This window comes from Diadema antillarum, unplaced genomic scaffold, assembly GCF_040938485.1.
Source record: "Diadema antillarum isolate AM-2024a unplaced genomic scaffold, OU_Dant_1.0 seq00000293_RagTag, whole genome shotgun sequence".
NCBI classification, from domain to species: domain Eukaryota; kingdom Metazoa; phylum Echinodermata; class Echinoidea; order Diadematoida; family Diadematidae; genus Diadema; species Diadema antillarum.
This window is the reverse complement of record NW_027271319.1, coordinates 561,027-586,528: the sequence shown is the minus strand read 5'-3', so window position 1 is coordinate 586,528 and position 25,502 is coordinate 561,027. Positions and strand designations below refer to the sequence as shown.

The window sequence follows — 25,502 nt, the reverse complement described above, 5'->3', positions numbered from 1 at the left end:
GACGAACCAATGTGAAAATACTGCCCTCTCCGACCAAAGAAACAAACAACACTATACAAAAAAAAAAAAATGATACGATCACCTTAGATTTTCAAGTTAGTGACGCCGATGTAAAGTTTTCGACTTCTGTGTAAACGTGTTTTCGAAACGCAAAAGGGAGCCAAAAAAAAAATAGCATGCAGAAGAAACTGGAACGCCATTTTGCAGAATCAAATCCATTTCATGGCAATTTGACTGACGCAAATAAACAAAAAAGATGACTATGCCAATGTATTCGCAAGGAGGAAAAATATTGACAGAGTTTTATTATCGAATACAGTCAAATCGAGAAAGATGTGCGAATCATTGTGTTGACATTCTTCGAGACTCCATCGTCCGTGAATCAATATAAGAGCGCACATTCATATTTCACGTGGCGTTTGGGCTTGCCTGGGAGCTGCTAAACAAGCCGTGAAAATGCCCGACACGCGCTGGACCTGTCAATGCAAATTGAGTGAAAAAAAGTAAGAGATAGAAGAGAATGCTTTTTGCTCAGGCTAATTTCCCCCCACTCAAAGTTCACTAATTCTTTGTGTCACGCGTTCACTCACCAACTATCACCCTCCGGTGGGGGAATAGTGCTCCGGCCGCGCGGCCACTTCCAGAAGACAGGATTTTCGTTCAACCCTTTATAATCAGACCACGTCGGCATTATGCCTATGTAAAATGTCAACAGCATTTCAAGATGGCGGGAAAGAAGAGAGGTAATTAAAACAGTTTTTTTAAAAATGGGGGATAGGATGCATCCCATGATGCTCTGCATATATGAGGAACTATCCGTAGCACTGACTTGTATTTTGAGACAGCTATCATATAACATCAACTCGATATCCTGAAAGCTTGCGGGATTGTAAAGTTTCGGTGCTAGTTGAAATAATGGCAAGATACAGCTTTATCATCATCATTATTATTCTTTTCTCTCTTTTTTTGGAGGGGGAGCTTTCTACTTTACAATTAAAACTCTTTAAACGTAATGCTTACGTATTTCTGCGCATGACGTTGATTTTTATGAAGTGAGAGGCTGCAGATTTTTTTTTTTTTTTTTTTTTTTTTTTTTTTTTTTTTTTGCTGGCGGGGGGGGGGGGTGCGGGTACGGTCGAGGGTACTTAGTACTTAAAGGTGCATAATCCCGGTAGTGTAGAGGGGCGCTGCTGACGATACCGCCGATCACCGTTAGCATTGATACGAAGATTGCCGAAATTGAGCTGTCATCAAGAGTAAAGCGCGTAGGTGTTGCCTAGTAACGTTGCCTTCGTTGTCTTCTCTGCGCATCACGCAGTCTGTAGTATTGCCAGAGTGCGTGCATATGTGCTTCTTATCGTGACATCACAAAAGAAGTTTGCTAAAGCGGTCATCCCCCTCCGCCGAATCATGAGCCGAACTGTGATCGGACCACTGACTACAGTGGATCGGACTTCTTCGGACTCGAGGAAGTGGGCCAAAGCGTAAGCGCCAAAGAGGAGTCTATAGCATGGGTCTCTATAGGAAACTTGCGCCGTGCGCCCGCTTACGCATTTGACTAAAACACCTGGACCATGCACCTTTAAGTTATATCAAGGGTCATTATATCCCTGTCCCGTTTGCCACTCTTCTGATACCTTTTTATTATCGATGGTATTTTTCTCATGCGCTCCAGAAAAAAAAACCCAAAAAACAAAAAACAATCAAACAAACAGATACAAACCAATGACACAATTAAATATGCAGTGCCGTATATGAAGAGAGTCTGGCCAACTGCTAATTTGGACGCCATGTCGTTACCGCGCGTATTACGCGTCACAGGGTTAGCGTGTACGCTCAGACGTAACAAAATAACCAAGCCAAATAAGGGGCAGTTAACAATGGGCATTGCGTATGAGCGCACTTCAGTAACGACATGGCGCCTGTAGATCACGGGACCAGCTTTTGACCGATCACAGGCTTCAAAACACGTAAGCCAAAAACCGAGTTGGCCAGACTCTCTTAATATACGGCACTGACAATATGCATCGGACCATCATTCCCTTGAAAACTTAAGATGCTTGAGGTTCAGTTTCCGACATTTATATAACTCTAATAGTGTATTTGTCACGTTCAGTTAGGTGCATTACCGTTATTTCCTGCGTCGCGCTGACACGGGCTTGCTATATTATAGGTAAGCGTAACGCAGATCTTTAATGCGCGAAGAATCCGGTTCCCCGCAGGCATCTTAACGGGTACAACGTAAAGTGAAGAGCACCACGACATATATCATGCATCGTTTAGCATGAAGTGTTTACTCTTTATCTACCCCTTGTCCTCGAACTTTCTCCCCCCCCCCCCCCCCTCTCCCATTCCCTCAGAAACACTTCCCCATCTTATAACTCTCAAGATGCTTTAAAGGAGATCTCCGGATGACTTTTCACAATTTTGCATTTGAACATCTACAGTTGTATACAATTTTGGTTACACTGGGTATAGAGTTACAGAATATGTAGCGATTGGGATAAGGAGTATGAATACTTTCAAAATTTATTAATATAAATACTGTGAACAAGGATGATGACGTAGCAGCTTCACCATATATAGGAATGCAGGAATGGGTGCTCATGGAAGCAGAACAAAAGAAGAAAGCATGCATGAATTCTACGCACGGTGAAGTTGTTAAGTGAGTGGTATTATAATGGACTTGCATTGCTACGTTACGGGAATATGTGAGTCTCCTACGTGTATATTTCTTCATCATTGTTTAGTGTAATTTGTTTTGAGTTTTTTAGAATACTGGTTCTCTACTCAAGGACCACAATTAATTCCACAAATCTATACGCTACACTATCGATTTGTGTACTATACATGATGTGAAATTGTATTATGAATATCGCCTGGCATTCCCCATTTAACCAATGACCGTCGCTCCCAGATTGATAACATTCCTTCCTATTAACTCTCTCTGTATCAGTAGGGAGTTTTCGCTACACTACGGGAAGACCGAGAATACGCAGAAGCAATTAGCTGTGACAGTCCCCGTCCTCGGAGTCCCGTTTCCATAAAGCAGTTTCGCTTTCATGTTAGGACGGAGGCGTGGGGACAAGATCGCTGATTGGCTGGCTGGCTGGCTTGCTCACTCCTGCCCAACATCGGGACCGAACGCTATTTTGGCCGAGTACCGTATTCGTCTTGTCCAGGACGGGACATTTTTCTCGGATTTGATCATGCGCAGAAGCAAATTTTGCACACGGCACGCTCAACTACCGGCTGCGTCGTGCTTGCGAAAACTCGCAAATGAGTCGAATATGCACACGTTTCGAACTTTTTACTTTTCGAAAAGAAACTAATGTGGCACGCAGAGGATTAAATGTAAACAATTTGATCCTCTCTTCACTTCTCTCTCTCTCTCTCTCTCTCTCTCTCTTGTCTGTGCATGTATCGTAATTCCTACATTTCGTATTAACTTATCATGCGAAATACGGAGAGAAATGAGTTGCGAGCATAATTATTATAGAAATTAGAAAACGAAAGTTGATATACTCTATACTGATTTAAATCCATCCTGTATCAGGAATTATCATTTAGAGTTCAGTCTGCATTATTATGCAATGTATTTTCAAATATGTGTTGCTAAACATTGAACTGCATGTTACAAATGTTATTTTCTTTCTGACAAGGATTCTGCTGGGATGGAAAGCTCAGGCCCCTTTTGACTCCTTTTAACCCCACTGGCTTGCCACTTTTGGGTAAGCAGTTTTCAGCAGGTTGTTTTTTTTTTTGTGCCTCAAATGTAATATGTGTGAAAAATTAATAAATGAATGAATTAAAGCAGCGCACATTTGCACTTTTATGGCTCGGATTTTTTATTGTTTATATTTTACTCCTTGCATTGTATAGGGTCGGCAATATTGCTCAACAAAAATAAACGGCTGGAGGAAAGTGCGGGGCAGGGTATGTGACAGATGAAGCAATTACTCACATCGTGCAGTATATACGCAGTTTTATCCTTACGGCCGCTATATGAATGAACAGCAAGCGAGAGTATTATTGCTCCAGCGTTAAGCATCGAATAGAGAGAGAGAGAGAGAGAGAGAGAGAGAGAGAGAATCAAACAATTGAACAAGTACACGCACACGGAAACGCACTCTCTTCCATGTAATATGTATGTATTATATAAATATATATATATATATATAAATATACAAATATCTAGAAATATAAATGTATAAATACATATAAATACAGATATATAAATATACAAATATATAAATATATAGATATATAAATATACGAACATAAAGTATGATACATACACATTATACTTATCTATTATACTTGACTTCACACATGATTATTTGTGGTATTATGTTGAAATTGTACAGTACAATATTTTCATATAAAAAAGGCATCCTAATACATGCACAGGATGTTTTCAAGGCTGCCTGGCTGTTTTTGTAAGCGCCAATATGATATATTTTTGTGTTTTATTTTGCCGAGTAGATGGCCTCAATTGGCCTCAACCAAAGATCAACATAATAATACATACTCTTGTACATGCTTGTGTATATAAGTTTGTTTTGGTTTTCAACGTATTTGTATTATTGGTAATCTTCCCTCAGAGCCTATGAGTAACGTTACATCTATATTTAACATGTATATTATAAGGATTTGTTCATCCCAATAAGGGTACTCTGTGGATAATGGTAATTACGATGTTATTACGGGTAGGCTTTAGATACGTCGATTATCATCCCAGTATCATCGGTGCGTGCGTCAAGCCTACATACTAAACGACTGGAATTCAAAAGACAAAAAAAAAAACCCCAAAGTTTAAGAAATTTTTTTGATTAGATTGTTTACCATCTTGGACCAGCAAGTTTTCATCTTTTACCTCCTGATCTAAAGCCAACTCATTATTGCCCGTGGACTCCTTTGGAAGGGCAAACACCGCTTGAGCGCATGTCAACACGGCCATTCGCGAAATTAGCCATTTTCCATAATGGGTTTCTTTTTTTTTTCCCGAGCATCATTTGAAATTGAAATATACATCATTATGGATATTGGGATGTTTAGAGGGAGCAAGGGAATATCAACAAGAAAAAGTGAGTTTAAATCGAAAATTTAGTGAGAATCACACACACACACACACACACGCAAAAAAAAATAATAAATCGCCTCAAAAACAAAAACCCTCACTTTGTTGGGTAATAGTATAGGCGGACGAATGTACGGATTGGTACACTACGCAAGTTTGTCCATAGATGGAAGAAAAAGTGAGAATAAAGTTTGAAATGAATTAAATTGAATTGAATACCAGTCTACCCGTCATATGCCCGTATGCAATATAGGGACATATCATATCATAGGATGATGAAGGAAACCTGGCAAAACATTCCGTGAATGTTTGAGCACCATCGGACAATCCATTAAAAGTTCATATTGTTTTTTTATAAAATTGATCAGAAGAAAGTAATACGAGAATCGCATAATTTCAGATGCAAGAGCGAAACGTAACTTTTAACAGTGACAAGAAGATTAACAGAGGGAGCGGGAGCAAGAGAGGAACGAGCGGGATAAAGCGACAACTACTGAAATAAAATAATCACAACAACATCATCAACACAGTGAAAATGCGCACTTATTACATCTAAATAAAGAGACAACAAAAGATAAGGCGAGATGCGACATGTTGCACGCTCATATTTCAAGCCTCCATTTTCTTGATGAAAGAGAACGTCGAAAGGAAGTCGAACCTCAGTTGAGAATTACGGTTTCTGGCATTCTTTACGAGCTACAGACGATGCCCTCGTATTCTGTCTAGTTATTTCACGGTAAAGAACAAAGTACATGTTCAACAAAGTAGACGTCGCCGACTAAACCACTCAATCTTTTGTCAACACCTAAAAAGTACCTTATCCATGCACGTTGCCGGGAAACAATCATAGTTATCACCTTAGATAAAAGGAAAATTTTACTCTGTTCACCTTCTGCTTTATTAACCGGTTCTGAGTCCGTGATCCTCTCGTATCTGTCTCGAATTTTCCGAAAGTGAAAAACGAATTACCAGTAAAGTGGGGAGAGTGGTAGGCAACAACAAAATTTGATCAGTTTGAAGGCGAACAAGAGTGCACGGAGGGGCACGCACTCACAGTCGCGGGTCGTTACACGCACATTATTTACCCTCAGCACACGTCATGCAATTCTAGGTGACCTCATTTACGACATAATAGTTATGCGCATACACACACACACAAACACACACACACACACACACACACACACACACACACACACACACACACACACACACACACACACTCGGACAGACATGTCTGGCATGGTTTTAACCCCTACCAGGTTTTCAAGATTTCACGAGATGTTCCACATGCGTTCCAAATCTAAAATTTCCCATTTTCGTCACAATGCTGGACGCTGGTCAACAGTTCACAAAGTGTCAACAAGTTCAAGAGATCCTTGTTAAACTGCTCATAGTTTACTACCCATTTTCTCTTAAGATGCCAAAAAAAAAAGAAAGACAAAATTAAGAATAAGAAGAAGAGCTAAAAAAAGCACAACATCCTCAGAACAACGAGCAAAAACAAAAAGAAGCTAAACAAAAGTAGCCTTCCCTTATTCATTAACTTTTTTAAAGACAATGAGAAACAAGAATAGAACAAGCATCAGCAACTTGATGCTCGAATCAATCTTTCGAATATTGAATTGAGTAGTATACGGCGACAATTCCCTTCTTTGTTGTTTTTTAGTGGTATAATCTCAGTAGCTGTTTATTGAATATCACGTTTTGCATATGAAAACAGTAATAGATACAATGGAGATGTGTATTATGGTGGGCACGTCCGGAATAAAAGAGTTATTAATTCATATAGCTTTTATAACAAACCCTTGATTTATGGTATACTTATTGATTCAATTTAAATCATTGTATTTCTGCCTTTGTCCGTAAATTCATTATCTTACCCTTCAGTCTTCAATCATTCATCATCAAAACATCGTTTATGGCGATCCTTTTTTATGGCGACCGAAACATGGCGCGTCTCGAAATCCCGCTCTTAACGACTTGAATGGCGCTCACAATCTGCTTTAGGATCTATTTATCACCAATTTTCCCATCGCCAAGAGACAGGGTAACATTCTGCTAAGAGTTTTCTTCGTGATGAGCTACTCCAGGCGGCATCTTGAGGACTGTGCCTGACCCTTGAGCTGAAGAAGTCCCACTTCTTCAGGAACAAATATCAAAGAGCGCTCGTCCGCATGGCTTCATTTACGTATTTGCTTCTTCAGGTTTGTGTTCATGTAACTGGTGGCGCGCTCGTGTGTGCTGTTTTTTTTTTTTTTCACACACACCTTTTTCTTTTTCAAATAATGTATCTATTCACTTCCAATCAAATAGTTCAAGAAACATCAATTCATTTTGGTGTAATTGTACTACATAAGAGAATAATTCTTTTAAAAAATGAAATAGGTACACATTTTCATGTTTCAATATAACATAGATAGAAATAGAAATTGTAATAGTACAGCAATCACCAAAAAAAAAATGGAAGTACATTATATTTAAAATGAAGCCCTTCCTCCCCCCCCCCCAAAAAAAAAAGTCTCCCCGGATGACCGAACTACCCTCCCTAACCAAATACAACTTTAATATAGCTCCACAAAGAAAAACATTTCACTCCTACATAATTACCTATTCTTTCCTTTCCTCCCATACCCATTACAAATTCACTATTTAACAACCTAAACATACCAACTAAAAAGAAAAAAACCTCATTCACAATTCAAAATTAAACACTGTAATTCCACTATAAAAACCTACACACACACACATTGTTTTCAAAGGTACTTTTTATTCATTGCCATTGAAATAGTACAAAGGCAACTTATAAACTAGTACTGCTGCAGCAAAGTAACATTATTTTAACACAAAAAACCAAAATGATGTAATACAATCGAATATAACGCACACACACACACACGAACACATACACACATAGATGAATGAATGCATACATATGTAGCGAAAACAAACTTGTACACCGTCTATTTATTAAATGCCTTTGGTTGGCAGTGTGGATGTCTGTGTCACGTGACGTCATATCCCTTCTAAATCCCGTTATTGCTCTTTATTTTAATTCTGTCCACCTACTTTTATACCCAAAGAAGAAGAAGAAAAAAAAAACACACCTTCTGGAATCAAGTAACACAGGGACACACATCCTTAAACACAATCGTGCACACGTAGCGCAGTATAGAATGCAGAGAGAGAGAGAGAGAGAGAGAGAGAGAAGAGAGAGGGGGAGGGAACATAGAGAAGCGAGTGAGATATTGCTGCATGTGAAAAAACGTAATCACGATAATAATGTCATCTCTAGCAGGTCAGGTGTCATTTCTAGCACATAATGTCATAGCTATATGTCATTTCCAGCAGGTGTATCAGTATTATGGGAAAACCCGGCCGTTGTGTCTCGTTTCTCTTTTCTGACGTTTCACCGCTTTTATGTTCACGTCATTTCCTAAGCTCTTAGCTTCATCATTTCCCGTTCAATCGTCCTCACATACTTCCATGGCCCTTTCTCCCCACCCCCCCCCCCCCCTCCCCGTCACCTTGTGGCACCTATCGTCATAAGACGTCACGATCGAACATTTATTGATTGCGGGCTAACTTCAGCGTAAAAATCACTGCAATTGATACTTTAAAGTCGCGGTCTAATTGATGCCCGGCTCGCTGAAGGCAGCATCTCTAAATCCCCCCGGGGGCTTCCACGACCCGTTGACTGATATTCGCATGGGTAGGTGAAGTAGCAAGACAACATTCCGCTCTCCTCTTCGCGTTTTTAAGAAGATTTAACCCTTGGAGGACTACAGTAGAACCGCACTCGTGTGATGTTCCTATTACATAATGTCTTCTACCCATTGTTGGCGTATCATAACGTGAACAAGGATGTTTGTTCTCATTTAAGCACTTTGCTGTTACTACTATTTATAAGTAGAAACCATAAGGCAAATCATTTGTTGTATAGGGCCCCATTTTTCTCTCTCTCTCTTCTTTCTTTAAAACACAACCACAGTTATTTATTATACGCAATGTCAGCATCGCATTATTTTTTTTCCCTCTGAGAAAGCCTCATTGTTTGCAAATGTTAGTGTATTTTTTGTGTCCCTGTCACTGATACCATAACACTGTATTGTATTTCCTTGTATTAACTTGCCTAATGGGTAGATGTTAACCTAGGGACATTATTTTCATGTGCTTTTATGATTTATGAAGAAATGAATTATGTTACACGAATTACACAAGGCTACCTCCAGTCAACAGAATAGTAATGATGGAAAATAATCCTGCGTGGGCCGCAAAAAAAGTAATACAATTACAAGAAGGGGATATCAAAGTGAAGAATATTCCCCGCAGATGAGTGCAGTGTCGTGGATCCGCGGGGATTAAAAAGTAAAAAGTGCATTCCTATATATTTTATTGTCTTTACTTTCTGAAGACGGAAGACAACGTAACAAATCGTATTTCGTATAAAGAGTTATATGCATGCTTTCGTAAACAACAAGTGCAAGAGAATGTACCAATTCCATCCTCGACGAACACTAGAAGCAAACGGGGAAAACGAAACTCTACCTGCAAAGCGATATCTTTCAAAAGTAAAGACAGACACAAAAAAAGGAAAGGAAAAATAGTTTTCTGCAGGGTGCTTTGGATTTTCTAGAACAAAACAAAAGAAATTAATACGATATCATGATCGCATCTAAAAAGTGCTGGCCCAGGAACTCGCTTTCCAATTCGCCTAAATGCGATACATCCTTCTTTGTCAAATGGAAGGGAAACAGCAACAAAACAACAAAAAAAGAAGATAAATTTCCAGTGCATTTAACTTGTAGCAATTCTTTCACAATGGCCGGGAAGCGTAAACCGATCCGCCATTAAAAATAAGGAAAAAAAATGGTATCGATATCTTCCGAAAGTGCATGTAGAGTAGGGGTGACGGGATCCCTTTTCCTGAGAACATGAGATGAAAAGAAAAATAGGGGGCGGTGGTTTTAGAAAACTGGTACAGTGGGAGGTACGGAGAGAAGAAATGGAGAGGGAGAGAGGTAGAGGAAAAGAAAGAGAGAGAGAGAGAGATTGAGAGACAGAAAGACAGATAGAGAAGCATTTTGTGCTGTCAGTGTGCTCTTCCAATAACACAATTATTTTGAACATTAGTCATTAGTTTCACATGTATATGTATATAATTCTATATCTAGTATTGTTGTAGATATTATTGTATTTTTCCCTTGAATTTGTATCAACGAAGATGTGCTATTGGAAATAAAATCTCACATGAAATTGAAATTGAAAACTCTATAAACAATAACAAATTGAAATTGAAATTAGATTGAAAAAGAACGAGATAGATTCCAATGCTTAATGAAAAGTATATTATTTTATTCTTTATCTCTCTTTTTCTTATCTATCTATGCCATATCTATTTATCTATCTATCTACATATACATATTCTGTCTATCTATCTAGCTATCTGTCTATCTGTGTATGTATGTATGTATGTATGTATGTATATATCTATCTATCTATCTATCCAGTTATCTTTCTGTCATATATCCATCTATTCATTTATTTACCTACAGTATATCTGGAGGCGCATATATTTTATTTCAATTTACACACATCTAGGCAACCTATGGATACGCACATGAATGACGCGGTTTGGGAAAGGAACCCTAACTTTGAATACAAGAACGCCCCTCTCTTACAAGATGTAGTTTCTGCAACGTCGACATCAGATTTTCCCCAAGGTCTTGCAAAAAGGAGGATTTTCGGATGGGATATATCTCCTTGATCCGCAAAACCCTTGGATTATTCAAAATCTGCAACCTATCTATATGATAATCGTGTCATTAATACAAAGAGGTGTGCATGCTAATTTTTTCCTCATTGTATAATATCTATATACATACATAAATGAATAATTCTTATATGAAAAATCCATACAGGAAAAAAAAATCACGAAAAGGTATTTTTAGGTAAATTTAACTCACTTTGGGGACTGTGCCGTTAATTCTTTATTATTTAAAATCGAAATTTGGAATTGTAAATAAAATAAATCTGCATTGTCTTTTGTATTATTTGCTGGACCCTTTTCATTTCTTGAGGTAGGCTAATCTGTGCAAGCTCGTATCAATGTACGTACATGAATATGATAATCACAGGCTAGACTCTGTAAAGAACAATGCAGTTGCTGCTAGATGTAGTAAACTTTTCAGTGAGGGATACGTAATTTATATTTTGATCTTATTTTTCTTTTCAGGTAACCCAGATGTAGCATACACATTACCAAGATATTCACTGCTGCATATCTCTACTCTGGTTTTATGATATTATTTGGTCTTTCATCCAGGATACCCCAGCTGCTGTGATTCCATGGTCTTTTAGACGATGCTCTATACCGTTATTGTTACCCGAGCGCTGCGGGGTACCTAACACCTGGCTCAAGAGGGAGAAAGTATCTAGTTTTTAGGTCCATGGACTTGACGGGATTCGAACTCGGGACTGTGGATTGTAAGCCAAGAGTCTTATCCACTATGCCACAGTTACCCCCCCCCCCCCCCATACTAGTGGTTGCACGGTATAAGACATACTGTGGTTGTGATGGCCGTTATGAAACGAAAGGTAAAGTGCATTTCTAGAAGTCCTTGAAGAAACAACAACTCTTAAAAAAACAGCAGGATCAAACAATTCTCAATGCGAGGCAAATTTCCAAAAACTGCCCCAAGTCCAACATCCATCGAAGACTCTAATACCACATACTGTACGCGTTAATGTGAATTCGTCAGTCCTGCAAAGAATTCTAGAATTCCAGCACAATTCTCGAACACAATGAGAGCCGGCGGGGAGTGTTTATGCATACATCGGTGTGTTTTTTTTCTCTCCTTCTAACTCAATCTCTCCCTCTCTTCCTCTCTCCTACAGCAGACAGGCAGAAGGGTCATGTTTAAAGAGGTCGTTTATTTCGGTCGTTTGGCGAAGGGAGGACGAGAGATAGAGAAAAGCAAACCCAAAGGTCCGCCACGCATCAACTAAGTTTTTCGTCCGCTCCTCAGCGAAAAGTTACCGAATCCGCTGCCTGTAAATGATCTCACTGAACGCCCTTGAACAACCACGGACAGGGTAGAGAGAGAGAGAGAGGAAAAAAAAGAGACTAAATCACATGGAGGAGTCCAAAGTCACGATGTTGTCACACAATTTGTAAGCAGAAAAGGAAACGGCGGTAAGAGACATATCCGCAGTATCGTTCAAATTTCCAATTTCAACTTGGGCACCGAAAATAGTCCGTTCAAGACGATGGAAAAATGTTTAAACATCGAGGTTAAATTTCCGCAGCATTTTACTTTCCTCATCTTCTTCGTCTTCTTTTTTTTTATAAGTCGTCTCGATGTATCGGCACAGCGGAGGAAGCCAGCCGTGTTTGTAGAAGGGAAGAAATCAAACGTGGCTCTATTTCCTTCCAGCCCGGGAAAAGGTTGCGCTGATTCAACAGTCAGCCAGTGGAACGGTGTGCGCCGTTTGTTATGCAAGCATTGAGAGGATGGTGCAAGAGTGCATGTATGAAGAGAGGAGGAAAAGGCGCCATTCACTCTATAGCAGTGTATAGGGGGCATATTTGATATTGAGGCTTGAAGCGGTACTGGAGAAGTTGATTATGATGATGATATTGACAATACCAACAATAGCAATAGTAATCATAATAACGTATAAATGTATACTTTTGATTTGATTTTGTGTAGTTTTATGATCATAAAGGTTTGTATGTTAATATCGAATACACCGGGTGCTTTTTCTTCTGGACACCCTCTGCAGAACAGCTCCACCATGAGGGCGGAGCTGAGTAGGGCCATCCAGCCGCAGTTTCATGTACTCTTGTGATAATTTCTTTGCATTATTCAATAAGAAGTAATGCGCACATTTTTATTTTTGCGGAAATAAAATCTACCAATCAATCAACGATGATGATTACGATGATGATGATGATGATGATGATGATGATGATGATGATGATGATGATCATGATCATGATCATCATCATGATCATTATGATCATGATGATGATAATGACGATGATAATGATTGTGATGATGATGGTGATGAAGAGGAGGCAGAAGGGGAGGAGGAGGAGGAGTATATAATCAATGATAAAGATAATTATAATCATTGGTTGGATAACAATGACCACGCAGCAAGTTGATTCCGCCGGTAAGACAATGTTACGTCGAGTAATATATCGCAAGGTTTCATTACGGAGCGAAGTTTGTGCAATCATATTATACTTTGGCAAGCGGGTGCATGTTGGACCAATGTCCAGATTATGTTGCTATTCTAAAGCACGCTTCGCGTAAACACTATAATACACTGAACTTTTATGCCTTGAAGACGTGACAACAACCCCAGCTGGCAGCTGTGTGATTCATGGTAATTGTTTTTCGTCGCCCGTTCTCCTCGCGTCATAACTATAACACTGTTCATGGATTTCTATCAGTGGCACATTACTGCTGCCTTAACACATTCTGGTTGTTCTACTGAGTATAGTGTAAATTCCCCTCTCAATGTCATTCAAAGGGGCTTCATCATCCACAACTCCACACCTCGAAGATCCGCTTGAAACAACAACCAATCTGGCAATTATAAAGAAAGTGAAGATACACGCACAAGGCCATTACCGTCACATCAGGTATAATTATTTACGTTACTTGATTTCTTGTAACGCTAAACCCGTCAACCAGTCAGTTTACGATCGAACAAGTCTAACTTATCATGTTGTTTTTTCATGTTATGCAAAGCTGTTTTTTATACATTTCTTTAGCAGTCTTATTGGTCGCTAGTAAAGTAAACCATGAATTGCACCGATTTTTGATCGATTTACATCAACAAGCGTGTTGTGTCACTTTTGTCTTTAAGGACAGCAAGGCCATGTCGGTTTTTTCTTTTAGTCATAATTACATAGCATCGCAAAACACAACACAATAAAAGCAAGAACAACACTAAAAATCCCCAGACCATCTGTGTATTATAAAGTGCTTGTAATTTACATAAGGTGATATTATATAATAATACTTATTATGTTTATGTATACTTATTAACAGATTTCCACAGACAGTTTGATGACTTACAGACATCAAACTAGCAATCCTCAATTAATGTCTTTTGATGTTTATGATTATAGAAAAAAAAAACAACAACCAGTGCATTCTAAGTGTTTCCCACAACAGTATCTAACTGTGTGAGAAATAACAAAAAAAAAAAGAAACGACAGCAAACAAACGTATACAATTGCGAAAGACTGTGTGTTTGAAGAGAAGCAGTGGACTGGGAATGTGATGCTATTATGATATCAAGATGCAGACCGTATCGCCGCGGACAGATCGAGTCGCGTGCCATTTCTGTCGATTCAATTTCAGTTGGAGTAGTTATAACCCATAACAAGCGTTCTAATGATCCTCCTTTTCGACTTAAAAATCAGGAGGGTGTTTCAACCCAGAGGGCTTCTTCTTCTTATCAAATCAGACTCCACAATTCTCGCGCGTTTGGCAGGCCAGCATTAGATTAGAGTCCCATTCCACTGCATGCCCGACCCATTTCGGTATACCACGGTTATAAAACGTGCGCTCAAACTATTAAAAAGAAGAAGGACTCAAATAAACAAGAAACGAAAAAAAAAACTGTTAACCGAACCGAATTGGTAAAGAAATAAACTAAACTCTAGAAGAAAAGAAACCGACGATCAAACTTGATGAATCAACAAATAGAAGTGTTCGCGGACCAAAACTGTTCTAAAGACACTGTTCTATGGACTTCTATTTTCTCTCCTATTCTTTAAAAAGCGATATTGTTACTCTGATTTATGTGCTCAAACAGAAATCGGCAATGTGTTGAATTCAACTAAGCTAAGAGTAAACTTTTGAACGTTTTTCCTACTAGTAATTCGTGTGTGTGTGTGTAATTGCATTTGTGTATGTGTGCTAGATTTGTATTTGTGTTTGCTGTTTTACTTTTGTTTCCAATTCTATCAGTCACATTTTCAATTCGTCTTCTCTTCTGTTTGTTTGCGCTGTTGTTAGTTTGATCTTTCTTCTTCTTCTTCTTCTTCTTCTTCTTCTTCTTCTTCTTCTTCTTCTTCTTCAGTGTGCTCTTGTCTTTGTTGTCTAGGGTTAGGGAGTTGCCGTTGTGTCAGTTCTGGTTGTGCAGCTCTATCACGAGGCCTTCAGGACCCGCTTAAACCTCATTATTATTATTGCCGTGCCCCTGTACCCTAATCCATCCTCGGAGAATAAGGCAAATTTCTCCCATTTTCAGCGATTACACTCCAAGAATGGCGGAAAGATGCGGGGTGTTTTTTAGCGCGAGTAATCGATATGCATAAACGGGTTTTACAGGCGCAGAGCGTCTAACACTTCAATTTGGTTATTACGATTGCCCCACTGGAGTGGCTTCCGACGTGAAAATCGTATTTTTCACGGAGATTGAATGGCCCTGCATGCGAGTCATACATCTCTCCTGCCGGGAAAAAAAAAAGAAGAAGAAGAAGAAGAAAAGATCCAACAACACTGCATCCTGTTAGGCTTTGATTGATAACACAAATTACTTGGGGGGAAAAAGAGACGTCTATTTTATTCTTAAATATATTCAAGAAGAAAAAAAAACCACCTAACTTTTCCATCAGACAGATTAAAAAAATGCGAGAGAGAGAGAGAGAGAGAGAGAGGGAGAGAAACAAACACACTCACACACATTCATGCATACACAATACAAACAGACCAATCAAACCCAGCTCTCCCCATCAATAGAAGAAAAAAAAACCAAGAAATACGAACAATGCTGGTCACATTGCATGGCGCGCTTTTACAGCTAGAACGTGACAAGAATTCGGCGGCGCCTCAGGAACATCATAACCCACAACAACAACAAACAGAAAAACCCTAGAAAACCAGGTAACTGCTTGCTGTTTGCGAGAGATTACCGTCATTTTCCCCCTCTTGGCGTTAGAAGGAGATAGATTTGATGAAGTTAGGAGGGAGAGACGAAAAAAAAAATATGAACAGGCAGTCGAGGTCAACGTCAGGATATTAAACTCGTCTCGATTGTAATTACGCACGGCATTCGGCGTCGCTGGCGCACGTAATGCGCAAGGCATTCTCGGTAGCGCGCCAATTTGACCGTTTACTTACAGGTAACATGATCTTAAATGCGGCATTTTCCTTGCAAAAGAAGAAAAAAAAGAAGTTAAAGAAGGGAAAAGATAAGGATAGAACGAGAAAGAAAGAGAGATGTCTAGGGAAAAACGGGAGAGGAGTGGAGGGATGCGTGAAAGAAGTGCTAGAAAACAAACAACAAATAAACATTGCACTTACAAATGCGTAATTCCATTACATAGTACTATTACGCATAATATTGTGTTTCATGGGGGGGGGGGGGGGTGGAAGAGAAAAACGTAATGCAGTGTCTGATGAGAATTGGGCAGGCTGATGCATTATTCCCATTTACAATCTACATTGATAAATGAGGACTGCCTTCGCCAAAACCACTCTATATTTTTAATGCAATTAGAAGCATATTCAACTCACATTCTCTTTTACTACATGGGATTTCTGTTGCACTGCCTCGCTGCGCCTTTTAATGTCAAACGTCTTTCATATTGATGACACCCATCTAATTATGAACTGGAAGAAGGGCTCGGTTGCTACTGAAGAACTAGTTTTGTATTATTCGTAATCTTGTTTGCTTTTGTTTTTCTTGGCAATAAAGTCATCCTTTGTTTTTGTTGTTGGCGGTTTTTCTTTTCTTTTTTGTTAGTTTCTTACCTTACCCAAAGACGATTAACGGGCACTCGCCACGCTCGGTAACAACTCTCAACGGAGCGAGTGTCTCACCGACCGCTTCCTCACTCATTACCACTCTTTCAAAGGACACGGTAAAGGTAATTGTCTTTGGACCAGCCACTCGACCGTTTGATATATGGCCTGTTAAGAAATTTGATCTCAGCCATAATCAAAGTGTATGCAATTAATCTTTCACGTTAAAGAGCGAAAATCTCAGTGACGGAGGTATTTCATTACTATTAAGCCCCCACCCCCACCCCCACTTTTCCATTACGAATCGTGCACGTGGAAATCATACAGTACTGTTGTCTTTAATTTGGCACACACACACACACACACACACACACACACACACACACACACAAATACACACACATGATAATTATACCAATATTCCGTGTTTATTATGTGTGCAATGGTTCCGAATAATAAATTATTACATGAGCGTGCAAGTTTAACCGTTTTATTCAACAACGCTACGCGGAGTTGAATAGAGTGGCTCATACTTGCACAGGTGTAATATTCGAACCGTCGCACGAATGATAAAACATTGAATATTTGTTTTATACAACACACGATATAGGCCTGGTCTAGACCAAAAAAGATCTAACGTTAAGCCGGAGGAGGACTAACAGCTAGGCCTAGATCTAGATCTGACTCTAGGTCTTGCTGCATGCAGCGCAAACAGCGCGTATGCATCGATGCTTTACGATACACAAGTTCAGTGTGTCCTATATAGCATCTATTGCACGGCTGGCTCGGAGATTTACCGTTCAATTATGGACGTCTACTGCACTGCCATTAAGACTAAGCGTAGGATAGCTGATTCTTCTGAATGTCATGTGACCCGCATTCATCCAATCAGATGGCATGAATCTAAACACGCGTTGCATAAATTGCAATGATTAATACTTTATATATTTCAAAAGCCACAGCATATCAGGGGATCATAATTGGTTATGGTGACAGTTTGATCCAGAAGTGAGTTTTCATTAAAAACCCACTATATATGCTGATTGGCTTGTTCTTTTCGCTTGTCAGCGTAATAAGAGATGAATTCACTGATAAATTAGATAAATAAATAAATAAATAAATACATACATACATAATATAAGATGAGGAATCTAGACAGGTAAATAAATCAAACAACCTTTTTCATATTTCATTTTTTATCAATCATTTCGGGAGAGGCAGTATTCATCGAGTGGGTGTTAACATTGGTTGTCTGACACGCTGGAACCAAGCGTGACGCAAGCTGAGTCGTGTGTGTTTTTTATGTGTTTGTGTATTGTGTGTGAGTGTGTGGGCGTGTGTGTCTGCGCGCGCGCGCGCGCGCGTGTGTGTGTGTGTATGTGAGCTCAATCAACAATTGCTAGAAGCTGGATTTAGGGATCTTTAATATCACGAGTGTCCATTTGTTTCATTTTTTGCTCGCCATTGTGTGCTGGTCACATGAAATCAACCATTCGTACGTAAAGCATGTCCCGTTTTAACCGAGGAGCTCACACCACAATACTCATCTCGTTTAGATATTAAACTAGTTCGGCTGCATCCTTCACAAATAATAAACAACAGGAAGAAAGAATGGAAGGACAGAAGTAAGGCTAGAAAGAAGAAGAAAAAAAGAATCACATGGATCACGTGACGCTAGAGTATATCATAGTCTAGGCGCCTCAGGCATGACAAAAAAGAAATACTACATTATCGTTGGGAAGACTGATGTTATTAAAAAAAATAACTGAAAATGTGTCATTGTTAAACAAACTGCAGTCCATCGATTATGCTTATGCTGGTTTCACAGTGAAAACAAAAAAGGAAACTATGCGGATACACAGCATCGTAATTTTATTAAGCAAGCTACACATAAGTTTCACATTATAATCAGTATTATACACCAACACACAAACACACACAAATACACACACACACACACACACACACACACATACAACAACTCAAACCCACACTCGTGCCTTCAGCCTAAAGTGTATGCCAGTCCAGTTTGTTGATAAACCAAACGTTTCTCTCTCTCTCTCTCTCTCTCTCTCTCTCTCTCTCTTCCTCCTTTCCTTCATCTTCAACCTCCCTTCCTTCTCTCCATCCTATTGCTCACCCCCCCTTCTTGTTTTCTTCTTTCAGCGCTGCGACGATTAGTTCGGATCCAATCCCCAAGTGTACCATCGGCGCCAAGACCATGACTTGTGTAGAAAACTGCCTCTCCTTGATCGACGTAATTAATAAAATTCTGCTTCACTCTCGCCTCAAAGAGGCTAACGTCGCAGGTCGTCCCTTTCGGACTTTTTTTTCTATCCATTTTCTCTGGGCTAGTCAATTTTCTCTCAGCTATTGATCCTTAAAGAAAGAGAAACAAAAACAAAAGCAAAAAAAAAAAAGTCCAGCAGCTCCAAAACGTTATCATCATGCTAATGCAAGTAGTGTTCTTCGTGCTCATTGTATCCGGAGAAGATCTTTAAAAAGCTGTGAATCTTTAACGTTCGGCAGAAATGGGATAATAATATGCGTAAGTGTGTACACATAACATACACACACAACATAGATTACTCGCACACGTGTGCATGCCACAGACACATTCGTGATATTATAATAATTATGTATGTGTGTATACATACACATACATGTGCATGCATTATTATTACATGTTTATAACATAATCTATTATTCATTATGAATCAAATAGTTTACATGTGGGTACGTGTTCGTGTCAGTGTGTCAGTGTTCATTTATTATTATGATTATTGTGCTTTTAGGGGAAGGCAAGAAAATGCATCTTGAATTGGACAAAATAGTCATTCAACATTGGACACACACACAGACACACACACAGACACACTCACACAAACACACAAACACATAAACACGAACAAAAACACACACAAAGAGCAAAGACGTGTATAATAGTATGTTAATGCTTTGGCTGCCCTATCTCCTGAGCAAGGGCATGCCACAAGGTTCTCCGGAAATCGACCGTGCCGAAAGACACTCTTTTGTTCTGTGGCGACATAATGAACTAAAAGGCGCTGAAATGAAACGAAATATAGACCTAAAACCTTGGCCGTCTGAATTAACTCCCATGCAGTCATTAATTCTCGTCTTCAGAATTTGAGAGGGGGACGTGCGCTTCATCTTAAAGCGCTTATATAGAGAAGAGACGACGCAAATTGCACTTTTAGCGACAGGAAAGACATTTATTGGCTCAAAAGTTGAAAGTTAGAAGGTACTCTCGGACTGGTAGTATCGAGGCTTAAGTCTATTCATCGAATCGTCCTGCTTTTTAATATCATGCTGTTAGAATTATTCTCTTATATTTCTCTCTCTTGCAGCGCATATTCAATTCCGTCATCAAACACTCACATGCCTATTTTTTAATTCTTTTCATTCTGGGCGTTTTGAGGGAGAGTGGCGTCTATTGGTAATAGTCACAATGGGCGAAAAGGAGCAACAGGATTTCGCCTCTCGATCTCTTCAAAAGAACAGTGTCGTTTTGTCTATTGACGTTTTATTTCCAATTTGAATCGCTGCGAATACTGACATCTAAACGCAATGTCGAGGAATGGATATGTGACATATAAGCATCTGTAAGGTGTTAGAATACAACCAAAACCAAACTAAAAATCGAAACAGGTATAGTAAAGCCATGCAATAAAGCCAATGAAGATGAAGACGATGAAGACACACACAAAGGGGTGGGGAATAGAGAAAGAAATGTTGACATTTCGAAAAGAAGGAAGTAACAGAGACACAAAGACACTTAGACAGACAAACAGATAGACAGACAGACAAACAAACAGATATATATATATAGAGAGAGAAAGGGTGGGATCATCACATATTGACAAACGTTATAGAATAAGCGCACCGTTAAACTGTAAACATGCACTTTTCTTGACTTTACCCAAGGTGGGACATGCATACTTTATGAATCTGATCTATCTATGCGAGTCACAGTCTCGTGAATGCTTTTTAAAGCTCCCTGCATGGTCTAGGAAAGTTCCGCTACAAATCCGAGTTTTCCGCTACGTGCAGAAGATGATAATTGTACGGTAATGAATAATGTATGTGCATTACGCAGCTATGCAGATTTATATACCAAGGAGGACACATTACGTAATACATGTACCATATTCCCGCCATCATGCATTTCACCTATCCATCGAGATCATAATGATAAAACAAACACCTACCATTGAAGGTTTTTGGATCTTATTCAAAATGATTATTTAAAAAAAAAGATAAAAAACACATCTAAATATCTCGTTCTCTCCCTTCCCCTTCCTCTCTCTACAATATGAGCATATAAAGGAAGAGAGAGAGAGAGAGATTACAGATAAAGAGAAGAAGAATAATTCCTTATGACAAGAGAGAATAAAAGACAGGAGATAATGAAAGAGCGTCTTAAAGAGAAATAACCGAGTAAAACCGGGTTACAACGCTGTCTACAGAAGACGACTGATGTAAATGATCTGTGACGAGATAATTCACTAATGGTGAGTAACAAACGACTAACAAGCGAGACACTGAACATGGTCCCTCCGTATTAGTCCCATACCTGTTGCCCTGCAGCGAGAAAAAGGCGCCGTACGGAACACTTGTTCGTTATTGACGAAAGAAGTTGTACCCCCCCCCCCATACACACACACAGCGAACACACTAAACCTAATCGTTGTCACTTGGCCAAGCGTTAGTACACCATCTTGCTCGAGGAATGTAGAGTCGGGGTGGAATATACATTTATTGTATTAGGCAGTTGTTAGTGACGAGTGAGCAAAATAATTATCAACCACTGAATGTTGGACATACAAGTATGTCGTTCGTATGAAGATGATACTTAATGTCTTCTCAAAAATTAACACTCCATCAGCACAAGGCATTTGCAGAAAGAAGGAAATACCATTCTTTCTGTCTTTCTTTTATTTTGGAGATTTGTTTTATACCTATCTTATTATACCGAGATGGAGTGATAAATTACATAGAAAGAATATAACACTGCGGATGTATGTGTGTGTGTGAGAGAGAGAGAGAGAGAAAGAGAGAGAGAGAGAGAGAGAGAGAGAGAGAGAGAGAGAGATGAGGAATAAAAGATGGCATAGTGCTGCACTCAAAACATGCGACCTACCCCGAGGCATAAAGCGCTTATTCATTTTGCTCTGTTCGCCTGCAACGTGTTGTTCCCTCTTGTACAGATAAATTTTATCGTAGATACAATGTGCGACGTCATAATAAGCTACAGGCGTTTGAACATAATGAAACGACGCACTTGTGACGTGCCGATAGTGGTTAAGTTGAAAAACAAAAACAAACAACAGGGAAATTAATATTGCGCGATGATAAAGCAGAAGGATATCGAAAAAAAGCTTCTTGTTTGAGATGTGACTTTTCTTCAATTTGTCTCCCTCTACAAATGACATTTGTAAGATTGCAACTGCCATGACTGCTGATCTTTAATAATTTAACAAACATGTCGGCAAAAAAAAAAAAAAAAGGAACCGCGGGACTCGAACCTGTCATCTACTGCTGATGATGACAGGTTCGAGTCCCGTGGTTCCTTTTCCGACATGTTTGGTAAGTTAGATCAACAGTTGCGATGTTACAAATTGCATTTGCAGAGGGAGACAAATTACTTACATTGTATATTCACATGTCAACCTTCACCCTCTCTTTAATATTCTCTTGCTTTCAAGCTTCTTCCGAGTCAAAAAAAAAAAATCCCCCAAAATGCTCTTACCATTTTGTCTGAAAACAGCAAACATAGAGACAAAAATAAACAAACAAAGAGGCACACACACACACACACACACACACACAAACAGACATAATACTATGTCAATGTGTGTGTGTGTGTGTGTGTGTGTGTGTGTGTGTGTGTGTGTGTGTGTGTGGCTTTGTGTGTGCGCACTGAATATCATCAATAAATTGTTGGTTACTTAGGTGTGAGGTTGCTTGCCATGGTGCACCTTAACCTCGTATTAATGTTTGTGCAGACGACATCTTGCGTCATCCTAATACACTGGCTAACGTGTACAGAAAAAGCACGGCGTATTAACGAGTAACCGCTCTCAGTACGAGTGCTTCATGAAGTCAAAACCTGTGGTGGTTTCTTCGTCCAATGAATTTCAATTTTTCAATATTTTTTCATTTTTTTTTAAATGTACACAGCACAACTTGCAAAGTATGATATTTGAGGAATTCAAAACAACAATTGTTTTATTGTGCTTGAAATATCTATTACGCCACTGGCTTCTAGCGACGAAGTTTGCCTTTTTCATTTCTTTTTCGTTTTGCCTTGGTTTGTTCGATTCAACCGATACTACCTTCGCTTTTTTTTTTTTTTTGACGCTATAGACTACGCCTTGCTGAACTCCCTGCAAAAGCCTTTACCAGTGAAATTGTGGAATCTGCATGCACACAGACGTTGTACATGACCTATACCAGGGTCCCGTAAGCAATGGTTTAATGAGGAGAAGCTACCGGTTGAGATCTGTTACCATCACTCTCAGTTAGACCTTGTTCCGTTGGTCAGGGGGCGAATTTGTCTTGTATTACGGTGATCTCTCAACTTAGACCGCCCTAACCCGCCCCGCGGATCGATTAGTCAATCGTGGGTCTCCGTGACTTCAGGAACCTTATCGTAATTCGGGGGGGGGGGGGGAGGGGAGGGGTGTGATTCTCTCTTATTCTTTTTTTTTTCCTTTTTTCTTTTTGATTTCGGAGGATGGGGTGCACAACTGAACACGACAGCTCGCTTGATAGTAAAATGCACAGACCGGGTCGCTTTTGAAGCCCATTTTATACAGTAGTTGCGACGATGGTGACATCCGCAAACTATGTATGTCACGCCGCGGCCCATCAGGCGTAATGTATACTCCCCGATTCGCAAGTGGTGGAGTGGGTTGTGTGGGATTCGGATAAAGGATGGTAGTAACTGTACATAATTATACTAGCTCCTGTGAGCAAGGGACATTTTGTTTGTGCGTGCGTGATTGTGTGTTAGTGTGTGTCGGTGGGGGGAGGGGGGAGTGTTGTAGCCAATCTTGCGGCGGCTACTTATGTTAAATGTAAACCTCAATAGTTAATCTAGTTTGCTACGGTATTCATTTTTAAATATATTACTTTTATAATGCAACGACATAAACATGGCTTCTCATTTGCACACTCATCATGGGGCAGACATCAAGATGTTTTGCATAATTATTTTGTGTTTTGTAGCATTTTTGGCCATTCAATTCCACTCTGCTTGTCATATCGACATGAAGAAAAAAATGACAAAATTTCCTTAAGTTGATGCATCGATGTATGATGTACGTTATGCCGCAGAGCGTAATGTCATCGGATCATTGGGGTCATCCCACGAGACCGACACCCACGAGACATACGGCCCACGAGCTAGCCACTGCAAAAAAAAAGTCCATGAATCATACACCTACAAATCATACAACCCACCAGTCATACAGCCCACGAGCTAAAACAGTACCACTAGCTAGACAAAAAAGCCATCCAGGCCCATGACCTATAGACACGAGGAAAGTGAGGCCCATGAGCTCGACATTACGTACATTAAGCCCGCGATGTAATGTTGAGCTCGTGGGCTGTTATGCCCAGTGTCGAGTTCATCGCCCATATTTGTCTAGTGTCTAGCTGGCGGACCGTATAGCTCGTAGGCCTATTCTAGTTGATGTCAAGCTCGTGCGATTGGTTCACTTTAGTGACTTACTTGTGGTTTGTATGACTCGTGAGCTGTATATGATAACTCGTGGGTTGTATGACTCGTGGGCTGTATAACTCGTAGGTTGTATGACTCGTGGGTGTCGAGCTCGTGACTTGCACCCGGATCATTTTGTATAAACTCATCGCAAAGCTTTCTCTCCCTCTTTCTCTCACATTCTCTCTCTCTCTCTCTCTCTCTCTATCTATCTATCTATCCCTCTCTATCTGTTTCGTTTTCTTTCTATTTTTTTTCCAACGAAAAAAAAAAAATCGGAAACCGGCCTGTCAAATTCGACGACGATGCGGTAACGCGACATACAACGCCAACTCCATTAGCAGCAGTCACGGACGGCGTCCAGTATCGCCGCTCACCACACCAAAGACATCAGAGAATCATTGTCGTAACCTAGAGGGGAAGATGTTCTAGATAAGACGGAATCTCCCGCATGACAGTGTCATTAGTTTCGGTTCGCGACTGATATACGCGGGCAGGCAGATATCGTTTCAAGATGGCGTTTGTGTCTTTTAATATATGTTTGCATTTTAGGAGTGTGTATTTGGAATGTTTTACTGGGATCGAGACATGAAGTATTAATCGTAGATGTTCATCAGTTAGCTTTTATAAACGAAGAGTGGATTTTATTGTTAATCGAATGTATAATTTCTGCATCAATGAAAAAAAAAATGATAAAAATGATTATTACAAAGTATGTGTTTTTTCTATCTTTATCTATCTCCAATCCCTTGGTAACTTGATGATATATACATACAGACAGACACACATACAAACGCACATTATATTATACGGTTTTTCCGTCAGGACTACAATTCGTTTTCAAATTTAGTTGGGGTTTTTTCCCTGATATCTCGTTGAAAGACGGAGGACTTCGTGAATTAATACA

At 39.6% G+C, this 25,502-nt stretch overlaps 1 protein-coding gene across 1 annotated transcript in view; it reads right to left on the bottom strand.

Moving 5' to 3' along the window:
- LOC139730156 (uncharacterized) overlaps positions 1–25,502 on the bottom strand; it is a 201,767-nt gene that overhangs the window by 20,673 nt on the left and 155,592 nt on the right. The window lies entirely within an intron of this gene.